The sequence below is a fragment of the Dendropsophus ebraccatus genome, chromosome 10, assembly GCF_027789765.1.
Source record: "Dendropsophus ebraccatus isolate aDenEbr1 chromosome 10, aDenEbr1.pat, whole genome shotgun sequence".
Classification (NCBI taxonomy): domain Eukaryota; kingdom Metazoa; phylum Chordata; class Amphibia; order Anura; family Hylidae; genus Dendropsophus; species Dendropsophus ebraccatus.
This window is the reverse complement of record NC_091463.1, coordinates 50,267,367-50,287,746: the sequence shown is the minus strand read 5'-3', so window position 1 is coordinate 50,287,746 and position 20,380 is coordinate 50,267,367. Positions and strand designations below refer to the sequence as shown.

The following is a 20,380-nucleotide window of genomic DNA, read 5'->3' as shown; positions in this document are numbered from 1 at the left end:
CTTGATGCCGATCCACGTTAGATTATCTCTACTTTTTTGGGAAGCTTCACACCCAACTTCAGTTAATGATAATTTTGTGTTTCAATAGAATTTTGTGTTACTTTTTTGTAGAAAGAAAAAAAAAATTTGAAAAAAAACATCTATCTTGTCAAATGTTAAACAAATCTGTACGGCAACTGTCATCCATTTTGAGCATTAAATTGGATTTTTAACCTCATGATTATTACAATTACACTGGCAGCAATAACAAGTGCTTGAATTTGCATTGACTTCACATTAATTAGCAATTGTGACAAAACGAGCCGAAAGTCCTCCGCTAATCAAAGCTTCTTTTCCTGCTTCATTTATGGGGCTTTTATTCAAAAAGTGACCTACTTAAACAAAACCTTCCCAATTATCCCCCATGTTAGAAGGGTGACATGTTTAATAGCTAGTCATAACATGGAGCAATGGTGTATCTTCCTGAACCTTCCTGCCTAATTATAACTTTCTTTCCACCTGTCATGGCAACAGAAAAATCTATTTCTCTAAGTGTTCTATGTTAAAAGTTCAATGAGGTAATGCATGCAGTAGGCTGAATGGGTTGTAACTCAGATGTTAAAGCTTTAGATATTAATGTGTAAAAACCAGGGGAAAATCCCTCCATAAGGGAGAAAATTTTTATTAAAGTTTTATATTGCCCACCAAAAGTTATATAAATCACCAATATACTTTTGTTACGGGAAATGCTTAAAAAGTGCTTTTTTCCCTATACTTACTACTTCATCAAGGCTTCACTTTCTGGATAAAATGGTGATGTCACGACTAGTGATGAGCGAGTACTAAAATGCTCAGGTGCTCGTTACTCGAAACAAATATCTCCTGATACTCGAGTGCTCGTTTCGAGTAACGAACCCCATTGAAGTCAAAGGGAGACTCGAGCATTTTTGCAGGGGACTCAGGTTCGGTAGAGGGAAGGTCGTGTGAAAACCTGACAACCTCAGAAATTGATGGAAACACAATGGAAATGGACAGGAAACAGCAGGGGCAGCATGTATGCATGCCTCTGAGGCTGCCTAATGGCACCATTATGCCTAATTCTGTGCAACAGCCTGGTTAAAACAGAGGTAGGCATATGGACCACCCAAAAACTGGCTCAGCATGGCAGTGAGAACACAGGGAACCATTAAAACAGAGGTAGCATATCATGAACCACCCAAAAACTTAGCCTGACACAGCATGGCAGTAAGGACAGAGTGAACAAAGTAGAAGCGGTAGCCAGTCAGCCTTCCCAAAATTATACCAGACCTAGCATGGCAGTGAGCACACAGAGAACCATTAAAAGTGAGTGAGGAAGCAAGTGAGCCTTCCAAAAATTAGGCCAGACACAGCATGGCATTCAGCACACTGAGATCCATTACAAGTGATTGAGGAAGCTAGTGAGCCTCCCACAAATTAGGCCAGACACAGCATAGCAGTGAGGACACAGAGAACCATTAAAAATGAGTGAGGAAGCTAGTGAGCCTCCCAAAAATTAGGCCAGACACAGCATGGCATTCAGCACACAGAGAACCATTACAAGTGAGTTAGGAAGCTAGTGAGGCTCCCCAAAACTAGGCCAGAAACTGCAGGGCCTTGAACACACAGAGAACCATTACAAGTGAGTGAGGAAGCTAGTGAGGCTCCCCAAAACTAGGCCAGAAACTGCAGGGCCTTGAACACACAGAGAACCATTACAAGTGAGTAAGGAAGCTAGTGAGGCTTCCCAAAACTAGGCCAGAAACTGCAGGGCCTTGAACACACAGAGAACCATTACAAGTGAGTGAGGAAGCTTGTGAGGCTCCCAAAACTAGGCCAGAAACTGCAGGGCCTTGAACACACAGAGAACCATTACAAGTGAGTGAGGAAGCAAGTGAGCCCACCCAAAAATTGGAGTGAGTCCAGGGGCTGGGATATGTAGTGGACATGAACCCGGGTGCTGACAGCTAACTGGCTAGGCCTGCTGTCAGTCACCACTCACCATCAAGAGTACACTTGATGCCTCTCCACCTGGGGTGGTGAGGCCCCGGCCACGCCTAGACAAAAAAAATGTAAATAAAACAGCTGGCCGGCTGGTGGGGGCACGATCGGCGGGCCCCCGGCAACCAGTGAACTAGACACACTCTGACACCCCCTTCAAAATCAGATCAGCAGTGAAGTAGTTGTATGCAGGATGTACTATAAATCCCAGCAATACCGTGTAGTACCCACAAGTTTAGGTGGGGGCTGGACGGTTAAATCTGTTATTGACGTGAACTATACACACTATGACACCCCCTTCAAAATCAGCAGTAAAGTAGTTGTATGCAGGATGTACTATAAATCCCAGCAATACCGTGTAATATAGCTGCACCACCAGCCCTAAAATCAAAAAGAGTACACTGAGCAGTGCTGCACTTCTTAGGGATCTGTGTGCAAAACCTAATGTCCCCTTTCTGCCAGCAGCCGGTCAACACAGTGTGCTGGTTAAATCGCTGTAGCAGCACTGCAAGTCCCAGCCAGCAGTCTGTAATAATAGTATTAAAAAAAGCTTTTAAGCCCTGAAAAGTTCTGTTTCTTTGTATTGCTAGTATTCCCTGCCTACTGGAACGCTAAATCCTACACTGACACTCTCCCTGAGTAGCAGCAGCTCTGTCCCTGATCTCTCACAGCATGGGTCTGAAGCGAGTACTGCCGGCGCTGAGTTTTATATGGCAGGGTCATCTGATCTGGCCAACCAATCACTGCTATCGACATGTATGGGTCCCACGAAATCGCAGGATGTACCTAAGAGTCTCCTGCATGTTTATTGGCTGGGAAATAGCGCCCAAACTTACAGGAAACGGATGATGAGATTTTCTCGAGTATCGCAAGATGCTCGTTCGAGTAACGAGTACCATCGAGTACCTTAATACTCGATCGAGTACCAAGCTCGGATGAGTACGTTCGCTCATCACTAGTCACGACCTGACTCCCAAGGTTGTGCCGGCTGTGGCTGCTGTAGAGGATGATGGCAGGGGGACACTGAGGGACACAGGGCACTGGAGGGACACTGAGCATCCCCCTGCCATCATCCTCCCCAGCAGCCACAGCCCGCACAGCTCTGGGAGTCGGGTCGTGACATCACCATTTTATCCAAAAGTATAGCCTTGATGCAGTAGTAAGTAAGTAAACCGCTTGTACCTTCAGATAGTTGTTTTTAATCCATCTGTCCTGGGGTCCGTTCGGCAGGAGTGTCTGCGCATTAGGCTGGCACAACCACTCTGTCCCTCCTCTCCGCCCTCAGCATTAGGAATGCCCCAGGCAGCTATTCTCCTATTCATCAGCTGTGTGAACACTGCTGATGACATCCGTTATTTTAGACTCAAAATGACGGACGTCATTTTAAATGGAGCTAAAAAAAATGTTGTGTGAACATAGCCTCTCTCTGCTTTACTGCTCTACTTTAGAACTAGAACACCTTCTATATTACTTCCAGTGATATGCTGACTGTTCACTGTGGCCAGTCAGGTTAGCTGCAGACTATGTTCACACACAGTATTTCACTGTGTGTCAACAAAAACTAGGAGTGGGTTGAAAACAAATTGTGAAAATCTTTTTATTATATTATTTCTCTGTAGCGTCCACTCCTAATTTTGGCTACAAATACTGACCAAAATACTGACAAAAAACTGACAAAAATACTGTGTGTGAGAATAGCCTAGTACTGTTTTTGAAATTGTAGTTGTAATGTGGTTAGCATTACATTAGGGCTCTAAATGTCAGGCGCTTTGGCCAAAGTATACAATGTTGTGTGAACAAAACATTGTAAGGCGTAAGGCAATTGTAACCCTAGAGACTACAACATTTTAAAAACTATAAAACCAGAACTTCCCCAAAGTATGATTTAATCTACAAATCTAATGAAACAAGATCAGTGCTCCTTCAAAATTCAATAAAATTATGACTTCACAACTCAGATAAGGACAGAGGAAAAATTCTCAGCTTGATACCATCAACTGTTTCCCTAACGGCTGTCACAGTAGATGGAGACTGAGCTAAAGCATGACGAAGACCAATCAAGCAGTTAAGGTATAACAGGGCATCTTTCATACAAAAGCAGAGTTTATAATGTATGCACAAAATAATTTTTGCTAAATAATATTGAGAGTGTCCCAGCTCCCAAGGTCAATGCAAATCCTAAGCATCAGGCAGGGCAGAATTCAAGTCGAGTCATTACAAGCTTGGGTGCCAAATCCACAGGAAACATTAAAATTTATTGAAATTTCATCCATTCTATAAATCACAAATATGTCAATGTTTTGGCCTTTTTATATATTTCTTTAGCATACTATATACATATAACTCTTAGGCTATGTTCACATGTAGTATGAGAACGTCAGGATGATCTTTAGTGCCGCTGAGTTCTGATGCGGGCGCATCAATCTGCGCCCGCATCAGAACTCCCCACAGCACACAGCCGCTTGCTCCATTGTGTGAACTGACAGGGGTTTTCTGCGGCACCACTAGGGATCCCGGCTGGAGTGTATACTATGTGTATACACTCCGTCCGGGATTCCCTCAGCCTGCATCACTACGTAAGCCTTAAAGCGACTCTGTACCCACAATCTGACCCCCTCACACCACTTGTACCTTCAGATAGCTTTAAATCCAAGATCTGTCCTGCAGTCCGTTCGGCAGGTGATGCAGTTATTGTCCTAAAAAACAACTTTTAAAGTGGCAGCCCGTGCCCTATGGGAGTGGCCTAGATTGTGTATGCATTAGGATGGTGCAACCTCTCTGTCCCTTCTCCCCGCCCTCCTCATCATCAGGAATGTTCCAGGCAGATTGCCTACTAATCATCACCTTTGTCAGCCCGGCACATGGGCTGGATCATTAAGGCACCTGTGCAAATGTTCAGCATGGAGAAAATGTTCCAGTGGCATTCCTAATGATGAAGAGGGTGGGGAGGAGGGACGGAGGGGTGGTGCAAAGTTAGGGCACAGATATTCTATCCGAAGGTACAAGTGGTTTGGGGGGGACAGATTGTGGGTACCGAGTCGCTTTAAACATAGCCTTAAAGTGAACATCTGTTCTTGAACACTGTTTGTTTAGTGTTCTGCAAAGGTCCAAATGCTGTGACTAGTTCTGTTAAATATCTTTACAGTAGTCAGAGCATTTAATACAGAGGGCCAAATTCTCTCCATAGATGAAGATTAAAGGGATACAATTCTAGGTGCCTGCTGATATGAATAGATAGAATGGTGGTTCAATATAAGACCTGGAGATTAGACCTCAACAGAAAAGTTGTTAATGCTCATCAGGCTGGAAAAGCTTACAAAATTATCTCTAAAGAGTTTAGAATCCTCCAATTGTCAGAGCCATTGTGTACAAATAAAGGAAATTCAAGACCATTAAAGATCATGCCAAAAGAAAGACTTATACTAGTGGAAGATTACTGCCCATTTGCAATTTGCTATAGATCACCTAAACAAGCCAGAAGGTTATTGGAACTATGTTTTGTGGACGGAGGAGAACAAACAAAGCTTTTGGTCAAGATAAGAAAGAAAAAGACTGCATTCCACCCTAAAATCTCTATTGGTGCATCTGAGCAAGGAAAGCCTGAGCAACGAATTCTGAATTGTGCAGTAACATTGTAAAGGAAAATGTTAAGACATCTGTCCATTAGCTGAATCTCGAAGAAAACGTTGGTCATGCCACAAGAAAACGTTGGTCATTCCTTAAGTAGAGAAGTGCTTATACCAAAGAATAGCTAAATATAAAAGTAATGATAAAGTTTTGGTATGGCCAAGTGAAACTCCTGACATTTATTTAATAGAAATGTTGTGGACGGACTTGAAGTGAGCAGCTCAATGGAGGAAGCCCACCAACAGAACAGAAATGAAGCTATTGTGTACGGAGGAATGGACTACAGTTATTGCTGCACAAGAGAGTCATACCAGATACTAATGGCAATGTTCATATTTCTCACTCATACACATGTGATATTGGACACTATTGATTACGCCTCAGACGACGCCATTAATTAATATATATATATATATATATATATATATATTCCCTTATTTTTGCGTTTGATAAGAAGACATTTTTATGTTGCCGAGCTCTGATGTCACTGTTTCTAAAATCCAGTGACATAAGTGATTATAACAAGCAGAAACACTGCTGCAAAGCCTTGAACAAGTGTATTGTGGGCAGTTATTACTAGTGATATTTCCAGATAATGAAGCTAATGACAGGTGGTATGCTCGGATTATGTTGCCAGTTCCTCGTAATTAATCCCTTGAGTTCTCTTGATCCTGCCATGTTAGAGTATAAAAGTTCTTTATCAGATTGTTCACTATAACAGTCAGTTCTAGCAAGAACATTGGTCTTCTAAATATTTTTTACCAGAAAATTTTCTTTAAAGAGAAAGAATATTTAAAGACATTTCCTTTTAAAATGCCAGTTTTATCCTACAGTTCTTACAATCGATGGATTTTCTTGGAAAGATACATAAATTATTAACATACACAGGACAAAACGGTAAAAATAGGAGAAAATGCATCAAAACGACACTAAATATTGCAATGTGCGAATTTATTTCCAGTTTTGCGCCTTTGTCAGGAGTGCTCTGCTAATGCCCGGACTGACCATAAACTTTCTGATTCTCATATCGGTCGTTATGTGTATAAACAACAAGAAGAATTGTATCAAAAATAGCATTGTGGCCTATGTGGTGGGAAGCACAGCTTTCAACATTGTCAATTTACTTTCCTGGCCTCTAATGATTGACTGGAGGATTTACCATAAATGGCGTTTTAGTTCTCCTATTTGCGAACTAATGGTCTACGTTAAGCAAACAGCAAGTACCATTTCTTTTTATTATGTTTCATGTATTTCGTTTTCCATCTACATTGCAATAGTATTTGGATACAAAATAGACGAACGCAGAATTTTCACACTTTTTCAGTTGTTTTTCCCATGTTTTGTGCTCTTGAGTGAAGAACTGATAGAGCATCTCTTTGGCTGGAAGGACTCTCATTATGACCTTGTGTATGAAACATGCTTCACCATCATAAATGACCAAGCCATGAAGATCAGAATGCTTTGTAAGATCTTGCTTGGTCTACCACTGACTGCATACTTTTACCTTCACATATTACTCACAATTTTCAGGAGTGCCCAAATAATGCAAAGAAGTCAGGCAACAAATAAAAAGCTGGCAAAAATGTTCTCATCTATCTGCCTCATCACCTTCATTGCCCATATACCTGGTAAGTTTGGTGTTGTGGTTCTAACAAATTGTGAGGAAATTTCAGAACAATTATAGCACTTTAGAGGCATATTTTTTAGAGGCAGTTTTTACCGCTAAACAATATGTCCAGTCTTGGCACCATCATTCTGTGGGTACCCTTAAAATAAATAGGTTTTCAGGTGTTTTGCCTCAATCAGCTACATGGAATGGGGGTATTGTATGCAGCATTTAGATTTTACTTATAAAGTCAGATTATATATATGCACCCTCATAAAACTTTAACTATTTTTAATTTATTACTTCACACTGCATGAACAAAGGCCATTGTTGTGAGTGTCAAACAACAGCCGTTGTTGCAGTGAAAGTTGCATTGATCTCAATATACAATGGCCAGAAATAATTGACATGTCAATTACAATATTTTCACGGCGATATTGAACAACAGCTGTTGATGGGAGTCATAGTGATAGGTAAAAAATAATAACTTTATCGCAAGGATTACGTGTTTCAAGGCATGGCCTCTTCGTCAGATGCATAAGAAGTCAGATTAGGTACGTTGCACCCTCTCACACAAAAACACAAAAAATGCAACAGATCACTGCTAATGGCAAGACATAAACCCAATAGAGATATGAAAATCACTAAAAACAGCCCTCCTGCATGCAAAAGAAAATCTCCATAAAAAATAATAAGGCTCTTGAAATACCTTTTGCAAATAGTGTGTACCATCCCACCATGGTAAGGTGGCCTCATGCCCAGGATGGAATCTATACTAACTGTGGCCTTTCCTTGGTAAATGATAAGCTTATTCTCTGGTCATACAGGATCCAATACTGGCAAAAATAACCAGCAGGTATGCTGCACCTTTTTACAACTATTATCAAATGTTTTACTGTACCCTAAAGCCGGGGGCGATGGAGAGGAGCAAACAAACACTGTCCCCGTTCCCTGCTCGCTGCTATTACATGCATAGTCAGTGAGCGGGTAAGAGCCGGGGGGGGGGGGGGGCGCAGGGAGCTGCGGGGTGCTGTAGGGTGATTGCTAGCCCATAGAAGATAGCAGCGGTCTGCTGCCACCGCTCCTATTCCACAGAGCGACGACAGTAGATTGTTCCTATCAAAGTCGTTTGTCTTTCAACATCATTGAAAGACAACGACATACAACGATAAGCCAACACCGTTCATGTTGGCTGATTGTTGTCTTCTATTACACAAGATGATTATTGGCTGTTAAAGCAAATATCGTCCGAATACGGCTGATAATCGTTTTGTTTAATAGGGCCTTATGGCTAGGTTCACACATAGTAAAATAGCTAAGCACAACCTATATGAAAAGTTTTTTTTTCTTTACATTTATATAATCAGACAAATCTGAGATACACTTTTGTCTGAGACAGATAGCAACCAATTACAGGTCAGATTTAGTTTTTCTTAAGACAGGCCGTGTTTGGTTGTTATCTGAGACAAAGATGTGCCTGATTTTGTCCCAGACACATGGATAAATCTGGGCCAATGTCGTCTAAGGAAATGATTGTATTTCACAAAGTGAACATAGCCAAACTGTGCTGAAGGCAAAGATGTATTTATCGAATGTGTAGGAAGCTGCCTGAGGACAGCACAATAAAGCAATCTGAAAAAAGAACAACTCTATTAAGCAAAAAGCCTCCAATTCACATGACAAGCTCGCATTATCACAGATAACGTTGGAAAAACACTTTCTTAATGTAAAATTGAAAAGATTTGCAGAATCTCTACCAATGGTTTATTCAGCTTAATGCTTAAAATAACACGTTAGAAAATTGCTCAAACGCTACAGCAAAGTTCTGACTACCTGTTGAGCCCATGAGTACAGATTTTGAGTGTCGTATTCTATTTTAAAACACTGCTTGAAGACTGTGTCTGGGAAGGAAAGTAAACCCACTAAGCAAACAGACTACCCAAAAAGAACAAAAAATGCTCCAAAATAGCAGCTTTTACTTCTGAGAAAATTACCAAAACAAAGATTTTCATCATCAGTAAAAAAGTGGCAAGAAATGTATTTTAGGTATATAATTCGAGATGAGGGAAGTAGATTGGTTCTGCTTCGTATGAAGCAAAACTGATCTACGCTCATATCCCTCAGGATGCAGGTCTGGAAAACATGGCTGTATTTATAAATATGATAAATCAGTCTTAAAAGATTATAAGTAAAATGCAGCCAATATGATAGAACCAACTACATATGTTTTGGGCATACTGAATGCCTATGCAGCAAAACTCATATATTGTAACAGAATATAGATCATTGCAGAATACCTCATTATAAATGCATGTTGCTGGTGGATACATAATGTATCTATGCTATTTTCTTTGCAATACCCATTATTTTAATGAGTTTGCAGCATTGTATATACAGCCAACAGAAGCCAACTAGCTTTCTCCAGTCTTTTGGCTGTAAGCACAGGGTGAGTTTATTTCATCTGCTGCTCTGTGTGATGTGGTTCCATCTGGCGGCCATTATTGCGGTGGTGCGGGGTTGTTAGGGGGTGCAGCCTAGAGCCTTAGGGGCTATGTCTGGCAGCAGTGGGGGTGCTGGACAACTGGGTCCTTCCCCCCTCGGGCACTGTTGTTGTTTTGGTTGTGGTGGCTACATGGGGCAACGAGTTAGGGACTCACACGAATCAGGAACCTTGAAGTGGTGTGTTACTTTTGCCTGGACAACCTCTTTAATGACTCTTTTTCTATATAACACCCATATAACAAAGTTTTCTTGCTACATCTATAATGCAAAAGGCAACCTTAGAGTGACACCGAAGGGGATTATAACAGACGGTTTAACCAATTAAAGAAAGACTCACTATTAAAGCAATCCCCAAATGGGGACTGAAAGGGTAAACTAATAATGTTTGAAATGATTTATTGTCCCAGAGCTGAACCTAAAAGTACTAAGCAAGATGGTAGATAAATACATAATGCAGCACTAGCCTCATATCTCCTTTATCTCTTTAGCTATTCTGTATCTTGCAAATATATTGTTGTATACCAGCGGTACAGAGGATTGTTTGATCTGCCATCAAGCATGAGCGCCTCTATTATTTGCCTGTCTCTGCCAAGACCATTTCCTGACAATTAGCTGGTAGTTTGCAAGGTAATTTGGTGTCACACTGTCAATTATGTGTTCTGCCATCAACAGTCAACCACCATCACCGTTGTTTGCATTGGTGCCAGAAAGAAGAAACCTGGACTTTTATGGACTGGAACCCTATACAGTTCTAGTATGAACCAACCAATAGGTGGTGTAATCTCAGACGAAACTATCTAAAATATATGCAAAATGTATGAGATTTATTATATTGTATTATTAAATCACTCACATTATGTGTTATGTAATGGTTCTGTGGGCAGCATAATAACATTGCTGTGAATCTGGTGGAATGGTGCATGTACGTAGATCTGGTGGCACATGAGTAGTAAGCATCCTAGCAAAATTTACAGCTGAAACAACACGCATGAGAATCAATCACTCCAGTGATGACAGAAGTGGAAAAACAATGTTCTTTCTTTATTACAATGGAATAATTACTGACTGCGCGTAGCATCTTCTGAATGAGAATTATCTCTCCTTCTATCAGTCTGCACCAGGATAGCTGACAGATCATTCAGCTAGACTCTATTACATAAGACAATGGAAAATAGCTCCATCTTTTGGTATTTGCTTATTGTTTGCTTCAAAACTGTTCTTTCATGTCATAAAAATACAGAGAGCAATGCACATCTGGTATTTCCAACTATGCAAATAAACTTATATTAGAAGAATCGTTTATATTGTGGTAAATATTTACTTGCATTCACCAGTTTTTTGCACAGTAAAAAGCAGAACTTACTGACAAGGGGGTTGGTTAAAACACCAACTAGCGTCAGGATGCAGACAAACAGAATGCTATATGGAAGTGTAAGCAAAATGTCCATATACCTAACATTCATATAGGGATGGTGGATGCTTAGATTTATACACAGACAAGGCTCTACAGGGTGCCAGTCACACATCTGCATGTTCAGCAGACGATTTGTGACCCTCGGAATATTACACCAGGTGGGCTGCCAGCACCTTCTACAAAAAGCTGACACTACTGGGGGAGAATGGGGTGTTATTATGTTAGTGCGAGAATCGGCATGACAATGAGGACCCTTGATACAAGTTACAAGCTTGTTGTAGTGTTGCATTGTGAGGTTAGGGGAGTGTGAATTTTCACCACTTTGTGTAGTAAAAGGCTATAAGGCATGTGTTAGGAATGCATGACCAGAGAGATCAGGCAATGAGGACACGACAGTGAGCCATAGAGCTAGGGCCCCCCAAACTGACCCTGCCTACTTACTGGCCTAACCCTAGGTGGTCAGCAAAAACTGGTCAACAGGCAAATCCCCCCCCCCTCCAATCATGCAAAAGTTCACACAGCAAATAAAGATAAACACAATAAGGAATGGTCAGGCACATACAGGGCAAGCCGGAAATAGCAAAGACAAAACCAAGTCAGCAGGAAAAATGGGATGTCAACAAGCACTGAATAATGTGGGCAGAGGAATTCTCGTGTATGTCTGAGTTTGGCTTCAGGGTGTGATTGGACCATCCCTCTGATATCCAGACAACACAGAATATAGGTTAGTAAGGAAGAAGAAGGAGTGGTGAAGGCATCTTTCAATCACAACAGCTTAATCGTCTGCAGCCCAGAATAAGGTCAGCAGGAGAAACAGATGGGTGTGGTAGAATCCAAATAACACTGCAAGGAAGGAATAGAGCAATGTGTTCAGACCAATGCAAAACAATAAAAAAAACTTGAGCAAAGTCACAGTCAACAGCACATCCTCCACTGTACTTTACAGACAGAGGCTGGCACTGCAGCCCACATGGGCACAGATGTTATAGCAGGATATAGAAGATTTATTTATGTGCAACATAATACTAAGCAGTCAAACCCCTTCATAAATGTGAGGGGGTTTTCATGAGTAATTTGTGGAACTCCCCCATATAACATTGTGGCCTGCTTGTGATGGTGGCAAAAGAAATCTATTTCTATCCTTTTGTTTTAAATTAGAAGCTGGATGAGCACTTCTCCACTGTCCCTCACTATTCATATGTTATAGAACTGCTACAATTCAGTACAAACTGAACATATAGTATGACTGCCCCTGGATATACCAAGCGATATGATTAGGTTTAAATTTTACGTTATCTAACAAAATATGATCTACATGCTGACTTCTTTGTGTTTGCTTCTCCAGGAGGAATCCTGCCAGTCATTGCAGACAAAAACATATGCTTGGAAACAGCCACTGAGTTTCTATTTGATCTGCCTATCTTTACAAATCCCATCATCCTCTTCTGCATGAACAAGGAGCTTCGAATTCAGTGCAAAAAGTTGATGGGAGGATTTCGGAGTTCAAGCTCACAAAGCAATGATTTGGTTGCCACAACAGATGACGATCAGAAAATGACTACTACATCTAATGAATCGAAACTGGAATCGATTTCTAGTTCCTACTAAATGTTTGATGATCAGGGGATGTAGAAATTAAATACATACAGTTTTGATATAGAGTAGGATAACTATGTTTTCAATGTGGAAAATGGAGGAGAGGCGCTTATGTGTACGGAGATGGGGGTGAGAGCATGGGCCAAAGATATATAATGATAACCTGCTAACCTGATTGGGTTGTGCACAAGCCACAACAACTACTAGAGTAAAGGGGAAAACATGCAACATGCAGGATGCCGGGAAAAGCTGGATGTACTCCTGGGAAACTTCTCCCAGTTTACCAGGATTAGATCCAGCTTTTCCCCAGCACCCGGGATGGAGCGGCAGGGAGCTGATCAGTGCTGACAGCCCGGCAGCTTGATGAGCAGAGCACAGATCAAACAAAGCGTTTTGTTTTGTTTAAATCTGCAGTTCACTCATCTCTAGTTCTAATATCACAATGAATTTTGTATGTTCATTGTATATGCTGTGAATTTTTACTAATGTATATGTTTAAAATGCCCAGAGGCTATCATTAGACACAAGTATGCCTGAACAGTGTCTATTCGGTATACATATTTCTGGAATATGTTGGAATATCTTTACCATAGCTGTACTGAATAGCAGAGTAGAATGCAATATTAAATACAACTGTACGGAAAATAAAAATGTATTCTACATTTTATTTACTGTTACTGGGCCAGAATGTCAGATGTATACCACTATATAGACATATGTCTAGGGTATAGGTTTATGTATAGACATACATCTAGGGTATAGGTTTGTCCTAAATCTATATCTCCACAATCTCACTTCTTTCCATGGATGGCTGTGACCTAAACTAACCCAATCTCTGGGGGGCTTAATTGATATAAAACTCTAGTTTAGGAAAAACACATTTAGGCTATGTTGCGATTACGGGAACAGGCCATCACTTAACAGCAAAAGCTGTCTGTCTATTAATAATGACCACCACACTTAATGATCAAAAACATTATTTGTGACAATCAAGTACATTATAATATCAGTGAAGAAGGTTTAATCACAGCTTAAAAATTCCATTTCGGATTATAAGCATGCTATGTATTTGCAGTTTGGCCTATCTATTGCAGAAATGCTGCAGATTTTTACAGATTCCATTTACTGCAATGCAGTGATGCATTAAAACAAACAAGGAAATCCACAACGTAAAACATGCAGATTTTATAGTGGATTTCTTACATGTGAAGATCTTACATGATAGTGGATGCCTTACATGTGAAGCCTGCACGTGTCATACTGCAGTGGTCTTTGGGATAGAGCTGCTTTACAAAAACTCATGTCTGTTTAAAATATTAATGATTTCCATAAAGGTAGGTGCATTGGAATCAGCCATATTTATTTCTGCTTGTGGAACAGCGCAGCTTCTGGTTTTTATTTTTATATAAGTTCCTCTGCAGGATGGCAGAGCTGGATGCCATTTTAATACTACTATAAACATAGACATGTGTAATCTATTTAACATAAAGGAATGACTGTCCGTCTACAATATACCTCCTATAACAGCTGTCAGTGTGGGTTACAAACCTCATATGTGTTTAATAGACAAAACTCCATCATAGCAATTCACTGTTCCCTTCAGTATAATACAAAGCCAAATAAATAAATACTGGAAAAAGAGCTCTTACACTTAATTAAATGGTTTCCTCGGTCATAGCTACACAAAAAATGGATAATTCCAGCTAAAGTTTGCTGTCTACTTGGTCTTTGAGTTACAACACAATGAACTCAATGAAGCTAATCTTAAGAAATGAGGAGGAAGGCAAGCTTACAAGAGTTAGGCCCGAGGCTTCATTCACATATCAGCTTATAAGTGTGTTGTGCATGTGTTGACCATGGCTAATCACATGCGTAAGCGCTCTGGAAATAGAACAGGCATCACAATCACTGATCTCCAATATTGCCTGAAGAAAACAAGTACTTTATATCTTAAAACTGCATATATTCTGCGGGATGCATAGTTTATTCATTTAACAACTAATTGGTTTATGCTGCCATCTACTGGACAAATAAAATAAAACACTTAGAATGTGTGATGAGACAATTCAATGATTAATACTTACATTTTTTATTTTATAAATATGATGTTTAAGAAGATTGGTGTTGTAAATAATAATAATAAAAAAAACATAATACTGACATTGTTGAAAGGGACTGTATGCTATAAATTAACCCTCCCTCAGCCTTTCTCTTCCAAATAAAGTTATGAGTTAGGTCCATTAATATTCTCACTTTGGTGGACAAGAAAAGTCAATGGGAAATAATGTGCCACCAAAGTGATTACTAGTGTTTTGTTGTTTAAAAAATGCATTTTACCCTGACTTGACATGAGACCTCCATCAATTAACCAGAGCAGAGAGGAGCTACAAGGAACATCTCTGAGATAGTAAGCATGTCCGCACATTAACAGACTCACACAATGTAGGTATGGTAGCCTGATAAAGAGTGGGGAACGACACAGACAGTGAGCCCTAAGCTGGTCTCACCAACTGACCCTGCCTAATTGCATCAACAAAATATAAGACAGCGCTCCATAGCGTAATTCAGACAGTACTGAAGTGGTGAAAGTAAGCACATAGAACTCTCACCTGAGAAGGTTGTGCTGTGGTAAGGCACAACTCTTACTGATAGCATGTCAATGAACCGCAGCCACTCCTGACTAATCCCCACAGGGATTAAAGATAGTCAGTATCCTCCTCCACTCCAAGACGGGTAAAACAGGCACGGGTCCAAGGGGTAATAGTGATATAAAATATCCTAAATTTATTAAAAGAATTATGCCAGCGACACAACGCATTTTGAGACCAATGCGGTCTCTTTATGAAGTGTCTTGATAAAGAGACCGGACCGGTCTCCAAACACGTTGTGTCACTGACATAAATCTTTTAATAAATTTTATGATATTTTATATCACTATTACCTCTTGGACCTGCACCTGTTTTACCCATCTTGGAGTGGAGGAGGATACTGACTAATTGCATCAACAGTCCTAGGAGACTGCGGTGATAAGACTTGCAATAAGGTGATAACATGGAACAAGGACAAGACAAACTTAGATACAAGGTGTGATCAACAGGCCGGGTCAAACCAAACGGCCAGCAAAGTGTAAAAACAGGATCCAAGAGAATAGTCAGGTAACAGAGGCGAAGTCAAGAGAAGTCAGGAAACAATACGGGAAAGAAATATGGAGATGCTCAGCACTCTAGAAAACTAGTCTAATAGCCAGTGTGAAGTACAGGGCTGTGAGACACTTTATAGAAAGTCATGGACCCGGTCCAGGATGTGACCAAAGCAAAAGAGAGCTTAACTGTTAATTGGCCAGAGGCAATTAGCAGGGAAGAGACGGGTGTGGTAAGAATTAAATCAGCACAGCAGAAAGAGTAGAGGTATGTCCTAACAGTGTTCAGAGAAGTACAACATAGAATGCAAATACAAAAAACATAGAATACAAATAAAAAAAATCATGACTAAGAGCGCAGTCACCATCTTCTAACAAGAGCCGAGGACAGCACCGAGGTCCAGACTAGGGATATCAGTGAGCACAATGTAATAACTATTTCACCTGTAAGAGCTTTGCAGAAGAACTGGGTGCATGTTGCTAAGTTCCCTCACAAATTATAGGGGGTTGTCACTAGCGTCACACAGCCTAAGTGATGGACCTGGGATCACACATCTATTGTGTATACAAATGACAAAAAGAACTTTGAATAGTGAAGTGAGTACTCTGGCGTGAGAAGACTTTTGATATATTTATTTAGTTATATAGAAAATAAGAAGCTATTCTTACGTCACCACACTCCCAGATTGTCCTCCTGTGGTATCTTTGGGTCCCCCGCTGACTGATCCTACCACCATTTTCAAGACAGACTTGTCTCGGCAGTGAAAGCCTGCTCAGTCAATCGCTGATTGAGATGAGACAGCACTATGGTCAGTAATTGGCTGAGTGAGCTGTCACTGCCTAGAAGAGTCTGTCTCAAAAGTAGTTGGATCCTCTTCCAACACAGGAGCCAGAAGCAACAAACTCTGCAAGCTAAGTACTTTTATATTGTATTGTGAGCGAGTTTTTGAGCGTGCGAGTTTTTGATCTAAAGTGTGTTTTTGTCTCAAGTGTGGGACTTTAATATTCTGGGACTTTAGATTCGGGGAGTTTTAGAGGAAAACTAATTTTTTATTTGCTTTTGAACACATTGTTTGCTTTTGTTGCTTGTTTTTTTTTCTTCTTTCTTTATACATAATATCCCAATATAAATGAGCGCCATGTTTGACAATGCGGCCCAATGTACATCTTGTGCGATGTATGCAATCCTTGATCAACCGATCGAGGGTGCATACCATTGTGGGAGATGTGTGCATGTTGCTGGTTTGGAAGCCCAGATCCTGGATCTAAATGAGCAGCTGCAACGATTGAGATGCATTAGCAAACTGGAAAGGGGTCTGGTGCTCACTGAGCAAGCACTCCAAGGGGTAGATGGGGGAGAGAGTGATAGCATGGAGGTACAGGAGGAAGAGGCAACTAGTTGGGTCACAGTTAGAAAACGGGGTAGAGGGAAGAGTGTGAGGGAGGCCAGTCCTGATCTGGCACACCCCAACAAGTTTGCCAAATTGGCGGATGAGGGGGATGTTGATTCAGGGGTGGCATTGCTTCAGCAGGACACTGCCTCTGAAAGCCAGGGGGGTGTCTGCTCCAGTAAGGTGGGAAACAGGAGTTCAGGGCAGGCCAGGCAGGTACTGGTAGTGGGGGACTCAATTATTAGGGGGACAGACAGGGCAATCTGTCACAAAGACCGGGATCGTCGAACGGTGTGTTGCCTTCCTGGCGCTCGAGTTCGTCACATCGCGGATCGGGCTGACAGATTACTGGGAGGGGCTGGCGATGACCCAGCAGTCATGGTGCACATTGGCACCAAAGATAAAGTTAGAGGTAGGTGGCGGGTCCTTAAAAACGATTTCAGGGACTTAGGCAGGAAGCTTAAAACTAGGACCTCCAAGGTGATATTTTCCGAAATATTACCTGTACCACGAGCCACACCTGAGAGACAGCGGGAGATTAGGGAGGTAAATAAGTGGCTCAAGAGCTGGTGTAGGATAGAGGGGTTTGGGTTTATGGAGAACTGGGCCGACTTCTCGGTCGGTTACAGGCTCTACGGTAGGGACAGGCTGCATCTCAATGGGGAGGGTGCAGCCGTGCTGGGGGAGAAGATGGCTAAGAGGTTGGAGGAGTGTTTAAACTAGGGACCGGGGGGGAGGGCAACTACAATATAGTAAGTAAAGACAGAGTAGATGGAGAGCTGGGCCTAGATTATGGAACTGGGGGTGGAGCGGCGGGAGGGGTTAGAATAGTCACTAGTGATAAAAGGAAAGGGAATATGGACAAATATATTAAATGTATGTATACTAATGCTCGAAGCCTCCCTAATAAAGCTGAGGAATTAGAACTCATAATGGTTGAAGAGAAATATGATATAGTGGGGATAAGCGAGACATGGCTGGACGAGACCTATGACTGGGCCGTTAATATCCAGGGTTATAGTCTATTCAGAAATGACCGTAAAAATAAGAAAGGGGGAGGGGTCTGTCTATATGTTAAATCCTGCCTTAAGCCTATTCTGCGGGAGGATATATGTGATGATAATGTGGAGTCTCTTTGGGTAGAAATAAGGGGTGGGACGAAGAATAATAAAATTCTTATAGGAGTGAGTTATAAACCTCCAAGTATAGTGGAAGAATCAGAAAATCTTCTTATAAGACAAACAGATGTAGCAGCGAAGCAGGGGGAAGTCATTATTATGGGGGACTTTAACTACCCAAATATCAACTGGAAAGCAGAAACCTGCAGCTCCAGGAAGGGAAGCGTGTTTTTGGAAATAGTAAAAGATAATTACCTTTCCCAACTAGTAGAGGAACCAACAAGAGGGGGGGCCCTTCTGGACCTGATCTTAACCAATAGGCGCGACAGAATATCAAAAATAGAGGTGGGGGGTCACCTAGGTAATAGTGACCATAACATAGTAAGTTTTCAATTATCCTTCAATAAAATTATTAGTAGAGGGGCTACAAAAACATTAAATTTCAGGAAGGCTAATTTCCAAAAACTAAGAGAGGACCTTGGGAACATAGACTGGGACAATGCCTTCAGAAATAAAAGTACACAAGAGAAATGGGACATATTTAAGAGCATCCTGGGTAAGTCGTGTGAACGACACATACCATATGGGAATAAACGTAGTAGAAATAAGATAAATCCAATGTGGTTAACTACAGCTGTAAGGGGTGCAATAAATGATAAGAAACAAGCATTCAGACAACTAAAACAAGAAGGTAGTGGGGAAGCATTGAGCAACTATAGACAGAAGAATAGAATGTGTAAAACGCAAATAAAAGAAGCAAAAATAGCAACAGAAAGAAGGATAGCCACAGAAAGTAAAACAAATCCCAAAATGTTCTTCACCTATATAAGTAACAAAAGACTTAAAACCGAAAATGTTGGTCCCTTCAAAAATAATCTGGGTGTAATGGTGGAGGGGGAAGAGGAAAAGGCCAATCTACTAAATACATTCTTCTCTACTGTATTCACAGAGGAGAATCCCATAACAGATGACATGACTAGGGATAATGTTAATCCTCCCATAAATCTCACCTGCCTAACACAACAAGAAGTGGGGAAACGCCTTAAAAACATTAAAATCCATAAGTCACCGGGCCCAGAAGGTATCCATCCTAGAGTTTTGCAAGAATTAAATACTGTGTTGGACAGACCGTTATTCCTATTATTTAAAGATTCTATTACGACAGGGATTGTTCCACAGGACTGGCGCATAACTAATGTGGTACCAATATTCAAGAAGGGGTAAAGGAGTGATCCTGGAAACTACAGGCCCGTAAGTCTAACATCTATAGTAGGTAAAGTATTTGAAGGGTTTGTAAGAGATGCTATACTGGTGTATCTTAATGAAAATAATCTTATGACGCAGCACCAGCATGGATTTATGAGGGATCGGTCCTGTCAGACTAATCTGATTGGCTTCTATGAAGAGGTACGTTATAGACTGGACCTGGGGGAGGCTGTGGATGTTGTGTATCTGGACTTTTCAAAGACATTTGATACTGTGCCGCATGAAAGGTTGGTCTACAAAATGAGGATGCTGGGACTTGGGGAAAACGTATGCAAATGGGTAAGTAACTGGTTGTGTGATAGAAAACAGAGGGTGGTCATTGATGGAAAATATTCAGATTGGGTTTTAGTTACTAGTGGGGTACCACAGGGGTCAGTGTTGGGTCCACTTCTTTTTAATATTTTTATTAATGATCTTGTAGAGGGGCTACAGAGTAGAATCTCCATTTTTGCAGATGATACTAAACTGGGTAAAGTAATCAGTACAGAGGAGGATAATATCATATTACAGAGGGATTTGGAGAAGCTAGAGGCTTGGGCGGAGAAATGGCAAATGAAGTTTAATGTGGATAAATGTAAGGTTATGCATTTGGGCCATAGAAATAATAAGTACAGTTATGTGCTAAATAATAAAACACTGGGTAAAACTACTTCCGAAAAGGACCTGGGGGTATTGGTGGACAGTAAACTCAACTTTAGTGATCAGTGCCAGGCAGCAGCTGCC

The 20,380-nt window shown here is 41.0% G+C and overlaps 1 long non-coding RNA gene across 1 annotated transcript in view; it reads left to right on the top strand.

Moving 5' to 3' along the window:
* The window catches only part of LOC138765879 (uncharacterized), a 71,096-nt gene extending 57,825 nt beyond the window's left edge, over positions 1 to 13,271 (top strand). Inside the window, exon 3 of the long non-coding RNA XR_011358640.1 lies at positions 12,493 to 13,271. This is a non-coding gene — a long non-coding RNA (uncharacterized lncRNA). The remainder of the gene's footprint in view (positions 1 to 12,492) is intronic.
* The last annotated feature ends 7,109 nt before the right edge of the window (positions 13,272 to 20,380 follow it).